Here is a 13743-nt window from a genome sequence, read left to right on the forward strand (position 1 = left end):
GGGGTATTTCTTGGCATCTTTAATTCCTTATCCTAGCCTTTGGGCACAATTCCTGTGCTCAAAAATGAGAGTGACGGCTGGCATGCTGGCTCACGCCTGTAATCCCAGTGCTTTGGGAAGCCAAGGAAGAGGACTGCTTGAGCCCAGAACTTCAAGATGAGCCTGGGCTCATAGTGAGACCCCATCTATACAAAAAAATTTTAAAAATTAGTGTGGCGGCACACATCTGTAATCCTAGCTACCTGGCAGGCTGAGGTGAGAAGATCATTTGAGTTTAGGAATTGGAGGCTGCAGTGAGCCATGAGTACGCCACTGCACTCCAGCCTGGGGGACAGAGCAAGACCCTGGCTCAAAAAAAAAAAAAAATCAGGCCAGGCATGGTGGCTCATGCCTGTAATCCCAGCACTTTGGGAAGTCGAGGCAGGCAGATCACCTGAGGTCAGGAGTTCAAGACCAGCCTGGCCAACATGGTGAAACCCCGTTTTCTACTAAAAATACAAGAATTAGCCAGGTGTAGTGATGCACGCCTGTAATCCCAGCTACTCAGGAGGCTGAGGCAGAAGAATTGCTTGAACCCAGGAGGCGAAGGTTGCAGTGAGCTGATATCACACTGTTGCACTCTAGCCTGGGTGACACAGCGATACTCTGTCTCAGAAAAAAAAAAAAAAAAAAATTCAAATCAGAGTGAAGTGAATGAGACACTCCACAGTTTTCCTTCTACTGCAAATTTCAACTGATTTTAGCCCCTTCTTTCAACATTCAACAAATAGTCTTTTTTTTTTTTTTCTTTGAGATGGAGTCTCACTCTGTTGCCCAGGCTGGAGTGCAGTGGCGTGATCTCTGCTCACTGCAAGCTCCACCTCCCGGCTTCAAATGATTCTCCTGGCTCACCCTGCTGAGTAGCTGGGATTACAGGTTCCTGCCACCATGCCCGGCTAATTTTGTATTTTTAGTGGAGATGGGGTTTCACCATGTTGGCCAGGATGGTCTTGATCTCCTGACCTCGTGATCCACCCACCTCAGCCTTCCAAAGTGGTGGGATTACAGGCGTGAGCCCCCGCGTCCAGCCAGCCTTTTTTTTAACCTTTGTGTCAAAATGATAGTTCATGTTCCTCTTGTTAAAACATGTAGGCAGAGCACGGTGGCTCATGCCTGTAATCCCAGCATTTTGGGAGGCCGAGGCAGATGGATCACCTGAGGTCAGGAGTTCAAGACCATCCTGGCCAACATGATGAAACCTCATCTCTATTTAAAATACAAAAATTGCCAGGTGCGGTGGCTCACACCTGTAATCCCAGCACTTTGGGAGGCCAAGGCGGGCAGATCAGGAGGTCAGGAAATCGAGACCATCCTGGCTAACACGGTGAAACCCTGTCTCTACTGAAAAATAGAAAACATTAGATGGGCGTGGTGGTGGGCGCCTGTAGTCCCAGGTACTCGGGAGGCTGAGGCAGGAGAATGGCGTGAACCCGGAAGGCGGAGCTTGCAATGAGCTGAGATCATGCCACTGCACTCCAGCCTGGGCAACAGAGTGAGATACTGTCTCAAAAAAGAAAAAAAAACAAACAAAAATTATCCGGGCATGGATATGGGCACCTGTAATCCCAGCTACTCGGTAGGCTGAGGCAGGCAAATCTCTTGAACCTGGGAGGTGGAGGTTGCAGTGAGCCAAGATCACACCATTGTACTCCAGCCTGGGCAACAAGAGTGAAATTCCATCTCAAAAAAAAAAACAAACAAAACCATGCAGTTTGAGTACTGTGTTTTTGGTGTTGTCCAAGGAAAATTAAAAACCTGTAGCGTGAATAATATATGTTTTTCATTTGAAATCTTGTGAATGTATTAAATATATAGCTCTTAAGAGACTGTGAAGTTCCTATTTTAAGTTTTTTTTTTTTTTTTTTTTTAAGCTGTTCTTTAATACATTAAATGGTGCTGAGTAAAGGAAATAGGCAAGGTGTGTTGTGTGGTGTTTTAACCAGGCACTTCTCTCTCAGAGAGTTTTGAAACCTGTTTACATAAAGGCCCAGGATGAGAAGGAGATCCAGGCATAAGCCACCAGCCTCATTCCAAGTCTCTTCTCTTTCCAACCCTGGATTTTTTTTTTTACTTAACATTGTTTCTTTTAGCTTTATTTTTCTTATAAAAGAAATATATCACTATACAAAATTAAACACTACAGAAAAATATTAAGAAGAAAAACATTCACCTCAGAAACAAAGTTTTTTCCCATGAAAACAGGACCCAAAAAGGTAAGTGGTTAGTATTTCACTAGCAATTAATTATGTTGAGAATAAGGCCAGGTGAGGTGGCTCACGCCTGTAATCCCCGCACTTTGGGAGGCCAAGGCGGGCAGATCATCTGAGATCAGGAGTTCGAGACCAGCCTGGCCAACATGGTGAAACCCTATCTCTACTAAAAAAAAACATTAGCTGGGTGTGGTGGCGTGTGCCTGTAATCCCAGCTATTCAGGAGGCTGAGGCAGGAGAATTGCTTGAACCTGGGAGGCAGAGGTTGCAGTGAGCCGAGATTGTACCATTGCACTCTAGCCTGGGTGACAAGAGTGAAACTCTGTCTCAAAACAAAACAAAACAAAAAAATATATATATATGTTGAGAATACAACAGTGAGGGCATGTGCTAGAAATCAGTGCACTAAGGATATGAAATAGATATCAATGTTTTACACAATGTGTGAACACCAGTGTGAACTTTTCGGATACTTTCACCCTGGGTCTCTGTATCCCATTCTTAGCACCTCAGTCCCACTCTCTGCTAGTCGCAGGCTTCCTGATACCCCTTCAATACAGATTGAGTATCCCTAGTCCAAAAATTCCAAATCCAAAGTGCTAAAAAATCCAAAAGTTTCTGAGTCCTGACGTGACTCCACAAGTGGAAAATTCCACATGTGAGTACTTAATACAAACTTCGTTTCATGTGCAAAACTATGAAAAATATTGCTCAAAATTACCTTTAGCCTGTGTCTATAAGGTGTATATGAAACTGGTGGTGTGACGTATATGTTTTCTGTTTTTGTTCCTGGCTCATAACTCCCACAGCCCTTGTTATGGATATGAGCCACCTTGCCTGGTTAATTTTTTTTTTTTTTTTTTTGAGACGGAGTCTTGCTCTGTCGCCCAGGCTGGAGTGCAGTGGCCGGATCTCAGCTCACTGCAGGCTCCGCCTCCCGGGTTCATGCCATTCTCCTGCCTCAGCCTCCCGAGTAGCTGGGACTACAGGCGCCCACCACCTCGCCCGGCTAGTTTTTTGTATTTTTTTAGTAGAGACGGGGTTTCACCGTGTTAGCCAGGATGGTCTCGATCTCCTGACCTCGTGATCCACCCGTCTCGGCCTCCCAAAGTGCTGGGATTACAGGCTTGAGCCACCGTGCCCGGTACTGCCTGGTTAATTTGTAAGTTTTTTTGCAGAGATGGGGTCTCGCTCTGTTTCCCAAGCTGGTCTTGAACTCCTGGGCTCAAGCGATCCTCCCACCTTGGCCTCCCAAAGCCCTGGTATTACAGCCCTCATTTCAGAGAAGGTCCCACCCCATACCCTGGGGGAAGGAATGGTGACATAAAGCCTCGTTAAAACCCATGAGGACAGTGGTTTGTCCAGGGAGGGGACAAGCTCTGTGCCCCTTACCTATGCCTTGGTCTATGCATTTCTTCATCTGTATCCTTTATTACATCCTTTATGATAAACCGGGTAGGCCGGGCGTGGTGGCTCACACATATAATCCCAGCACTTTGGGAGGCTGAGGTAGGAGGATTGCTTGAGCCCAGGAGTTCAAGACCAGCCTGGACATCATAGATCCTGTCTCTACTAGGAAAAAAAAAAAAAAACCGGGAGTGGTGGTGCATGCCTGCAGTCCCAGCTGTTCAGTTTGCACTCCAACCTGAGTGACAGAGCAAGACCCTGTCTTGAAAAAATGACTGGTAAACATTTTTCACTGAGTTTTGTTAGCCACTCCAGCAAATTAAACCCAAAGAGAGGGTGGTGGGAACCTTAACTTGAAACTAGTTGGTCAGAAGTTCTGGAGCCCCAGACTTGATACTGGTGTGGGGATGGAGGCAGTCTTGAGGACTGAGCCCTTACCCTGCAGGATCTGATATTATTTCCAGAAAGATTGTGTCGGAAGTGAATTAGAGGATACCTAGTTGGTGTTCACTGCAGAATTGATTGCTTGCTTGCTCTTGGGAAGAAATCTACACATTTGGACACGAAAGTGTTCTGGGTTGGTATTGTGTTCGTGTGGAATCTAGAGGAAAAACACTGTTTGAGAGTTTTTCTGAAATAGGTAATGAATTTCACCTTTAGACTTGGGTCCCATCCTCAAGATATCTCATTATATATATGCACATATTTCAAAATACAAAAAAATCTGAAATTGGAAACACCTTCAGTCCCAAGCATTTCCAATGAGGGATATTCAACTTGTTTTTCCCCTTCTTTCGGCACACCTAAACTGCCTGCCCCAACAAAACATTTTCCTGCCCCCACCCCTCGCCAAACATACCCAGTAGTCCATTGGCAGGTCACAGAAAATTGAGGTACACGTATGATGGACATGAGAAGGATTGGGCAATAGTACTCGATATATGAGAGGGAGAAAAACCCACAAAACTTGTTTCAAGATTCAAAACATGAAACTGCAGGAAAATATAAGTCTGCTTGACATACAAACTAATGGCAGTAGGCTCTCTCCCTGTCTGTCAGATGGAAAAACACAAAAGACTGTTGCTTTCCAATTGGGAAAAGTTGAATCCTGGAGCCCTGGGGCTGGCCCCACAAATGCTAATAACAGAGCTGAGGTTACTGAAAGGCTGGGGGGAAGTCCTATTGAACCATTTCATCTTAACATAAGTTGGAGGAGAGTTAATTGGGCAAAGGACAGTTTAGCAATTTGCTTGATGGGGAATGACATGAGATGATAGTTTGTCCTTTGTAGGAGGGTGTTCATTACCTAGGCCCAACTCAAGAATTTTGAGAACTCTTGTTGTAGCTATCCCATGCTCACGAACCTCAGATAGGAACTGTGGTAAGGGCTTGTATTATTCTGTTCTCAGGCTGTTATGAAGGAATACCCAAGACTGGGTAATTTATAAAGAAAAGAGGTTTGGGCCGGGCGCGGTGGCTCAAGCCTGTAATCCCAGCACTTTGGGAGGCTGAGACGGGTGGATCACGAGGTCAGGAGATCGAGACCATCCTGGTGAACACAGTGAAACCCCGTCTCTACTAAAACTACAAAAAACTAGCCGGGTGAGGTGGCGGGCGCCTGTAGTCCCAGCTACTCGGGAGGCTGAGGCAGGAGAATGGAGTGAACCCGGGAGGCGGAGCTTGCAGTGAGCTGAGATCCGGCCACTGCGCTCCAGCCTGGGCGACAGAGCAAGACTCCGTCTCAAAAAAAAAAAAAAAAAAAAAGAAAGAAAAGTGGTTTAATTGACACAGTTGCTCACAGCTGGGGAGTCCTCAGGAAACTTAAAATTATGGTGGAAGGCACCTCTTCACAGGGCAGCAGGAGAGAACGAATGTCAGCAGGGGAAATGGCAGACGCTTATAAAACCGTCAGATCTAATGAAAACTCACTATCATGAGAACAGCATGGGGGAAATTACCTCCCATGATTTGATTAAATTACCTCCCACCGGGTCCCTCCCACAACATGTGGGGATTATGGGGATTACAATTCAAGATGAGATTTGGGTGGGGACACAGCCATACCATATCAGGGCTGTTCCAGCAGGTCTGGGTTACCCTGGCCTGGAGCAACTCCAGGCAGTAGGGAGGATTTTGAGAAGGTCTAGTGTGCCTCTGGGGCAGCTGTTTTCCAATACTTGTTTATACTTGGCAGCCTTCAGGACTTCCACCCCCTCTGATAGATGCAGAAAGCAGATCCCTCTGGAACAGACTCCAATATTGGAAATAAATGTACATCCATGGGAGATTGCCCAAATTAAGTATGGCACTCCTAAATAAGCCATTAAAAAGGATGGGGCCAGGGGCTGCGGCTCACGCCTGTAATCTCAGTGCTTTGGGAGGCTGAGTTTAGAGAATCGCTGGAGGACAGGAGTTTGAGACCAGCCTCAGCAATATAATGAGACCTCCATCTCTACCCGAGTAGCTGGGATTACAGGTGCACACCCCCATGCCCGTCTAATGTTTGTGTTTTTCGTAGAGACAGGGTTTCACCATGTTGGCCAGGCTGGTCTCAAATTCCTGACTTCAAGTGATCTGCTTGCCTTGGCCTCACAAAGTGCTGGGATTGCAGGCATGAGTCACCACACCTGGCTGAAAATTTTTTTTCAATTATAATAGAGACAGGGCCTTGCCATGTTGCCCAGGCTGGTCTTAAACACCTGGGCTCAGGCAGTCCTCCCGCCTTGGCCTCCCAAAGTGCTGAGATTATAGATAAACATGCACCACCACACCTGGCCTTATGTTTGTTTTTCTTTTTTTTTTTTCTGAGACGGAGTCTCCCTCTGTCCCCCAGGCTGGAGTGCAGTGGCGTGATCTCGGCTCACTGCAAGCTCCACCTCCCGCGTTCATGCCATTCTCCTGCCTCAGCCTCGAGAGTAGCTGAGACTACAGGCGCCTGCGACCATACCCGGCTAATTTTTTGTATTTTTAGTAGAAACGGAGTTTCACCGTGTTAGCCAGGATGGTCTCGATCTCCTGACCTCGTGATCCGCCCATCTCGGCCTCCCAAAGTGCTGGGATTACAGGCATGAGCCACCGCGCCTGGCCATGTTTGTTTTTCTTAATTTTTTTTTGTTTGTTACTGTTTTTTGTGTTTTGTTTGTTTGTTTGTTTTTGCCTTTTCTTTTTCTTTTCTTTTTTTTTTTTTTTGAGACGGAGTCTTGATCTTGTTGCCCAGGCTGGAGTACAATGGCACAATCTCAGCTCACTGTAACCTCCACCTCTGGGTTCAAGTGATTCTCCTGCCTCAGCCTCCTGAGTAGCTGGGATTACAGGCATGCGCCACCACACCCAGCTAATTTCGTATTTCTAGTAGAGACGGGATTTCTCCATGTTGGTCAGGCTGGTCTTGAACTCCTGACCTCAGGTGATCCACCTGCCTCAGCCTCCCAAAGTGCTGGGATTACAGGTGTGAGCCACTGCACCCAGCCATGTTTAATAGAGGTGGGGTCTCACTATGTTGTCGAGGCTGGACTCCTGGGCTCAGGCAATCCTCTCTGCTTGACCTCCCAAAGTGTTTGGATTACAGGGGTGAGCCATGGCGCCCAGCCCATCACAATTTTAGATGTTCATCTTTGCTCCAGAAAATCTAGTTTTAGGAATTCACCTTAAGAAAGAAAAAACAAGTGTGAATAGATGTACATATATGAAGTTTGCTGCAGTATTATTTAGAATAGTATAATACTGGAAATAAATTTATACTGATAGGAGTTTGGGCACGTATAGTATGGTGTTCCTGAATAAGCCATTAAGCCGGGCGCGGTGGCTCAAACCTGTAATCCCAGGACTTTGGGAGGCGGAGGCGGCAGATCACCAGGTCAGGAGATCGAGACCATCCTGGCTAACTCGGTGAAACTTCGTCTCTGCTAAAAATACAAAAAAAAAAGAAGCCAGGCGTGGTGGCGGCGCCTGTAGTCCCAGCCACTCGGGAGGCTGAGGCAGGAGAATGGCGTGAACCCGGAAAGTGGAGCTCGCAGTGAGCTGAGATCGCGCCACTGCACTCAGCCTGGGTGACAGAGCAAGACTCCATCTCAAAAATAAATAAATAAATAAATAAATAAGCCATTAAAAGGGAAATAGTACTATGCTCATATATTGACATGAAAAGCTATTAATTGAAAAAAATTACATAAAATTAAAGGTTTAAAAATTTGTTTTCACCATTGTGTCTGCAAAAAGAAAATATGTTTAAAAAATTGGTCACGGTCGTTCACTCCTGTAATCTCAGCATTTTGGAAGGCCGAGGTGGGCAGATCATGAGGTCAGGAGATCGAGACCATCCTGGCCAACATGGTGAAACCCCATCTCTACTAAAAATACAAAAAACTAGCCAGGTGTGGTAGCATGCACCTGTAGTCCCAGCTACTTGGGAGGCTGAGGCAGGAGAATCGCTTGAACCCAGGAGGTGGAGGTTGCAGCGAGCCGAGATTGCACCACTGCACTCCAGTCTGGTGACGGCGAGACTCTGTCTCAAAAAAAAACAAACAAACAAAAAAACAAAAAAACCCCAATAATTTTGTATAGGACTAAAAACATGTAAAAGGAGTATATACTCCAAACCTCAGGGATGAGGTTATGGGAAGGTCTTTGTTTTCTCTTTCTTTCTGTTGACAAATATCACATGCTATCAGAGAAGCCAATAAAGATATTTTTGTTAAAAAATAAAAATATAGCTGGGCACGGTGGCTAACGCCTGTAATCCCAGCACTTTGGGAGGCTGAGGTGGGTGATCACCTGAGGTCGGGAGTTTGAGACAAGCCTGACCAACATGGAGAAACCTCATCTCTACTAAAAATACAAAATTAGCTGGGTATGATGGCACATGCCTGTAACCCCAGCTACTTGGGAGACTGAAGCAGGAGAATCGCTTGAACCCAGGAGGCGGAGGTTGCAGTGAGCTGAAATCACACCATTGCACTCCAGCCTGGTCAACAAGAGCAAAATTCCATCTGAAAAAAAGAAAAAAAAAAGTATATGCAAAATGCATAGAGAAGCTTTATTATTATTCTCCTTTCATCAGTCTTCCCTCCTGCTCCAGCTTTTTTTTTTTTCTTTTTTTTCTTTTTTTCTATATGGAGTCTTGCTGTGTCCCCCAGTCTGGAGTGCAGTGGTGCGATCTTGGCTCAGTGCAACCTCCACCTCTTGGGTTCAAACGATTCTCCTGCCTCAGCCTCCCAAGTAGCTGAGATTACAGGTGTGTGACATCACACCCAGCTAATTTTTTGGTATTTTTAGTAGAAACAGGTTCCGCCATGTTGGTTGGGCGGGTCTCGAACTCATGACCTCAAGTGATCCACCCACCCCAGCCTCCCAAAGTGCTGTGATTGCAGGTGTGAGCCACCATAGTTGGCCTCTGCCCCAGCTTTCTGATATGACTGGCTCTCAACTCTGCCAACACATATTATAATTATCTGGGAAGCTTTAAAAAACAGTAGTGCCTGAGCCCCACTCCAGAAGAATTGAATCTGGCTCCCTGGAGGTAGGGCTAGGCATTTATACTTTTTTTTTTTTTTTGAAATGGTGTCTCGCTTTGTCACCCAGGCTGGAGTGCAGTGGTGCGATCTCCGCTCACTGCAAGCTCCGCCGCCTCCCGGGTTCACGCCATTCTCCTGCCTCAGCCTCCCGAGAAGCTGGGACTACAGGCGCCCGCCACCACGCCCGGCTAATTTTTTTGTATTTTTTGGTAGAGACAGGGTTTCACCGTGTTTACCAGGATGGTCTCGATCTCCTGACCTCGTGATCCGCCCGCCTCGGCCTCCCAAAGTGCTGGGATTACAGGCGTGAGCCACCGCACCCGGCTGGCATTTATACTTTTTAAAAGCATCCCAGATGTTTCTAATATGCAGCCAGGGTTGCAAACCACTGACTATAATTTCAAGGTAGTTAAACTTGAACAGCTCAAAATGACATAAGTGTGTAACTAATTACATTCAGCCTCAACAACTGTTGCTAACTGATCCTAGTGGGTGTTGGTCATGGAAAATAGCTAGTTAGAGGAAGAAATTAAGTGCGAGATCAGAGGAAATTTCTTGTGGCGAGGTGGTATAACAGAGCAGAATGGGTCAGACTTGGGTTGCATTCTATTGATGCGGAACAGGCAAGCCCCAAAATTGGGGTTTAGCCTAGGAGGGTTCTTAGCTTCACCTAGAAAGGAATTCAAGGGCCAGCCAGTGGTGTTAAATAGCAACTTTTATCGAAATAGCAGTGTGCAGCAGCAGCAGAGGTACTGCTCCTTGCAGGGTAGGGCTACCCCATAGGCAGTGTGCCCGAGTAGCCGCTCAGAGGCAGTTCTACAGTCACATTTATACACACTTTTAATTATATGCAAATTAAGGGGCGCTTTATGTAGAAAATTCTAGGAAAGGGGCAGTGACTTCTGGGAGTCGCCATGGCAATGGTAAACTGACAAGGTACACTGCTGGCAGTGTCTTATGGGAGGTTCTTCCCATCACACCTGTTTTAGTTAGTCCTCAATTTGGTCCGATGTCCCAGCCATTCCTCTGGAGTCAGGTACTGCTTCCTACCTCACTGTCACTTGGCCAACTTGGCCCAGTTACAATTGACTTCGGCCTCAGTTTCTTCATCTGTAAAATAGAAGCAATAAACCTACCGTGCAGGGTTGTATGGATCACAGATAATGGATGCTAAATGGCTGCTAGGTCAGTTGGTAGGTGAAGTGCAACCCTTAGTAATAACAAAGACCTTACTTTGAAGAACTTATTCTAAAGAGTGGTAACCGAGATGTGTCCCTATGATGACCTGCTCAGGCCCAAAATGAAGGAATCGCAGTAATCCCAGCACTTTGGGAGGCCGAGGCGGGCGGATCACGAGGTCAGGAGATCGAGACCATCCTGGTAAACACGGTGAAACCCCGTCTCTACCAAAAAATACAAAAAAATTAGCCGGGCGTGGTGGCGGGCGCCTGTAGTCCCAGCTTCTCGGGAGGCTGAGGCAGGAGAATGGCCTGAGGAGGCAGCAGAGAGAGCAGTAGGGGCTCCTCTGCCTTCCAGAATTGACCAAGGCTGAATGTGAAACTTCCGTGGTCTTAAAGCCTCACCCCAGGGAAGAGGCCCTGTGGCACTGAGGGAGGAGCTCTACACACACACACACACACGCACACACACGCTGCTTGCAGAAGAGAAGGAGAAGCAGGTAGGGGACTCTACAAAAAAGAGAAAAGGAGAAAAAGAAGAGGACCTTTATTCTCTTTTGCCTCCATGTGCCTGGGATGGAGATGCTTCTCCACCCAGCCTACGGCAAACCATCATTACAGTTCCCAAGTCCACGTTCAGCCACTGCGGAAAACACGGGACTTCCTTGAAAAGCAGGCTTAGAACACTATGTCCCACTTTCAACATCAAAGAGGACATCATAGTAATCCTTTATTGGGCTCAGCACTTCACAGTTGATCTTGAGCATTTTTATTTTTATTTTTATTTTTTTTTGAGACGGAGTCTCGCTCTGTCACCCAGGCTGGAGTACAGTGGCCGGATCTCAGCTCACTGCAAGCTCTGTCTCCCAGGTTTATGCCATTCTCCTGCCTCAGCCTCCCGAGTAGCTGGGACTACAGGCGCCCGCCACCTCGCCCGGCTAGTTTTTTTGTATTTTGTAGTAGAGACGGGGTTTCACCGTGTTAGCCAGGATGGTCTCGATCTCCTGACCTCGTGATCCGCCCGTCTCGGCCTCCCAAAGTGCTGGGATTACAGGCTTGAGCCACCGCGCCCGGCTGATCTTGAGCATTTTGGAGTCCATTTGGGCTTCATAACACTCCTTCCAAGTGGCTGCAGCAGGAGACCTAGTTTCCAAAAGGGAAAACAGAACTGGCTCAAAGGACTAAGAGCTGGAGAGGGGCTGAACCAGGGCTCCAGTCTTGATAGGACTCCAAGGCCAGTGGGTGCTTTTTCAAGACCACCAATGACAGCTACCACTTTTTGGGCACATTCTCTGTGCGAGGAAAGTCCTGTAGTAGGTGTTCTATATAGGCTGTGTAATTTGATTTATTCCACTCCCCTCACAACTCTAAGCCATAGGAATGAGCAGGCCCACTTTACAGATACTGGAAACAAGTCTTGACAAATGAAATGAGTTGTCCAGAGTCACAAAGCCTGTTGGTGGCAGAACGGCAACTTGGTCCTAGGACTGCTCACTTTGATTTCAGTTTCCTTCTTTTGCAGCGCTCCTCCATAGCTGATGGCCACAGCTACACAGTGGTACCTACTCTAGTTACTTACCTGTCCTTTGTGACCTCACCTAATCTCTTGGAATCTATTTACTTCTGTGTAAAATGGGGATAATAATATCTATAGTATAGGCTTGTAAGAATGACATAAGATCATTTTTGCAAAGTACATTGTAGATACATTTAAGTGTATCTGTATTTACAATATACTTTAGCCAGTGGTGATGAAGAGCCTGGGGTCAGAATGCTTAGGTTCAAATGATTTTAACCTCTCTGTGCCTTAGTTTCCTTGTTTGTAGAATGGGGGTCTACCTACCTACCTCAAAGGGTCATTGTAAGGAGTAAGTAAAGTAACCTAGGTGAAGGCTACACACAGTAAGTGCTCAATAAATACTAGCTACTATATATTATACATATATGTGTGTATATACACACACACACACACACACACACACACACACACACTGTGAGTTCTGTTCCTTGTACCCTCTTTGTTTATTTAGAGACAGGGTCTTACTCTCACCCAGGCTGGAGTACAGTGGTGCAATCTTGGCTTACTGCAATCTCCACCTCCTGGGCTCAAGTAATCCTCCTACCTTAGCCTCCCAAGTATCTGGGACTACAGGCACATGCCACCATGCCTGGCTAATTTTTGTAGAGACAGGGTCTTGCTCTATTTCCCAGACTGGTCTCAAACTCCTGGGCTCAAGCGATCTGCCTGCCTCTGCCTCCCAAAGTGCTCGGGTTATAGGCGGGAGCCGCCACACCCAGCCCCTTATACCCTATTTAATAATCCAATTTGTCCTGCAGTCCCCTGTACCATACTCTGCTTTTCCCCCAGTAATAGTTATCATTTTCTAAGATAATGCAATTAGCCACCTGCACTCCCTTTTACCACCCTCTACTTTCATTCTTTTTTCTTTTTTTCTTTCTTTTTTTTTCAGAGAAAGGGTCTCATTCTGTCACTCAAGCTGCAGTGCAGTCATAGCTTACTGCAGTCTCAAACTCCTGGGTTCAAGAGATCCTACCCCCTTAGCCTCCTGAGTAGCTGGGAGTATAAGTATGCACTACTATGCTTGGCTCATTTTAAAATTTTTTGTAGAGGCCGGGTGCAGTAGCTCACGCCTGTAATCCCAGCACTTTGGGAGGCCGAGGTGGGTGGATCACGAGGTCAGGAGTTCAAGACCATCCTGGCCAACGTGGTGAAACCCTGTCTCTACTAAAAATACAAAAATTAGCTGGGCATGGTGGTGCGTGTTTGTAATCCCGGCTACTCGGGAGACTAAGGCATGAGGATTGCTTGAACCAGGACCCGGGAGGCAGAGGTTGCAGTGAGCCGAGATTGCGTCACTGCACTCCAGCCTGGGCTACAGAGCGAAACCCCCTCTCAAAAAAAAAAAATTTTTTTTTGGTAGAGATAGGATCTTGCTATCCTGCCCAGGCTTCTACTTTCATTCTCCAACATAATCTGCCTATTTTTTTTTTGTTTTTTGAGACAGAGTCTCGCTCTATCGCCCAGGCTGGAGTGCAGTGGCCTGATCTGGGCTCACTGCAAACTCTGCCTCCCGGGTTCACGCTGTTCTGCCTCAGCCTCTTGAGTATCTGGAACTACAGGCGGCCACCACAACGCCTGGCTAAAATGCCCGGCTAATTTTTTTGTATTTTTAGTAGAGATGGGGTTTCACCGTGTTAGCCAGGATGGTCTTGATCTCCTGACCTCGTGATCCGCCCGCCTCTGCCTCCCAAAGTGCTGGGATTACAAGCATGAGTCACCGCGCCTGGCCTTGTCTGCCTATTTTTATTGCTTATTGTCTGTCTCCCTCCAGGACAAGGATTTTGTCCTTCTCTTCAGAGGTATTCCCAGCACCT

This window comes from Macaca nemestrina, chromosome 2 (assembly GCF_043159975.1).
Source record: "Macaca nemestrina isolate mMacNem1 chromosome 2, mMacNem.hap1, whole genome shotgun sequence".
In the NCBI taxonomy this organism is placed as follows: domain Eukaryota; kingdom Metazoa; phylum Chordata; class Mammalia; order Primates; family Cercopithecidae; genus Macaca; species Macaca nemestrina.